The sequence below is a fragment of the Arachis hypogaea genome, chromosome 15 (genome assembly GCF_003086295.3).
Source record: "Arachis hypogaea cultivar Tifrunner chromosome 15, arahy.Tifrunner.gnm2.J5K5, whole genome shotgun sequence".
Lineage (NCBI taxonomy): Eukaryota > Viridiplantae > Streptophyta > Magnoliopsida > Fabales > Fabaceae > Arachis > Arachis hypogaea.
This window is the reverse complement of record NC_092050.1, coordinates 50,522,310-50,523,949: the sequence shown is the minus strand read 5'-3', so window position 1 is coordinate 50,523,949 and position 1,640 is coordinate 50,522,310.

Here is a 1,640-nt window from a genome sequence, read left to right as displayed (position 1 = left end):
GTCCCAATTTTGGCAAATAAATTAATTTGAACAAAGAGTTGTGATGGTGCGAGGCTGCACTCGCGCCAGAAGCATAACATGGGTCACGCGACCACGTGACCGACGCGATCACGTCACCATACTTGAAGCGCATCCACGCGAACGCGTGCCCCACGCAGCCGCGTCGCATGCGCCGCATAGCTCAACCTAAAATTGCCACATATCTTATCTTTCTCTCCTCCAAATCCTAATTTTCCTTTTCCCTCCTTATTTCTTCCTTCTCCCTTCCCCCTTCTATCTCACCTTTCACTCTCTATCTCTCTCACCTCCATTAACAAGGTTTTACTTTCTTCCTCCCTCTTTCTTTTCCATAATTCTTATTATTTTATATGTATTTCTTTCTTTTCTTTTCTTTTCATTATTCATATTTTCTTTCTTTTCTTTTCCTTTTTACATGGTGTTAGAAATTTTTTTTTGAGTCACTATCCCTCATTATATGCTTGTGGATTGTTGCAAATTGTTTGATAATTATTTTTTATTCTATTTAAGGGATTGCTTGCATGTTCACCTTCATATTTTCTATACCTTATTCACCATGCATGCTATGTGTTTGTGAAAAAGCTCAAATGGCATTATGCACTTCTCTATGTTGTTATACTATTCAATGATTGCTTTTCACAACTTTCCTTTACTATTGTATTAATTGAATTTAATTGTCAATATAAACGTGATGGTTTATTACAAAGTATTGCTTGGTCCATGCTACTCATGCCCTTTGCCGGCATGCCAATAAACACCTTGCAGTCACTTGTCTTTATATGCACTAGCTATTTTCCATTATTGGCCTTTCTCATGTACTCGCGAGCATGTGATAATGTCAAGTATATCTAATGTGCATTCATCACCCTCTTTTCCATTTCCTTCCTTGCTGTATATCTCTTTGAATTTAATTTACTTTCTCTTCCCTTCTTTCAAGATGACCACCAAGAAAAGAAAAGAGAAAGCTACTTCCAAACCACCAGCAAGAAGAGGAACTAAAAGAGCATTAGTGGCAGAGCCTTCTTCAACCGCAGTCAAGCCCTCAACAAAAAGAGTTAAGAGGATAATAAAGGTTGATGAGAAGGAGAAAGCCTTTCCAGCAAAGGACACTGCGCAATTTCCCAATCGCTACTGTGAGCAGATGTTCCCTATCCTGTCAGAAAGAAACTATAACAATGAATACCTTCTTATCCTCCCGTCCAATATTGCTACCTTTGTTGAGCCGCAAATTGAACGAAGACAATGGGGTTTCCTACGGAGACAGCCAAGGCAGGTCAATCTTTCTTGGGTAGTTGAGTTCTACTCTAACTTCTACATGCCAACCCTACAGTCTGTTTATGTCCAGCAGAACAAGTCCCAATCACAGAAGAGGCCATTCAGCAAGCTCTAAGTCTCCCCCCTATTCCAGAAGAATGGACGCCTTCCAAGAAGCCGCACTTAAGCGCCAGAAGTACTAATTTGACTAGGACTCCGTCTCAGAGTTATCGCATTACCTGGCAGCTGTTGGATCTACGATACCACCGTACCCGCCCTAAGGGAATCTGGCTTCAGTACTACCTTGGAGGCTCGCGTCTGGGCACAGATCATGTCCATTTGTCTTTCCGAGCACTCATGAGTCCTCC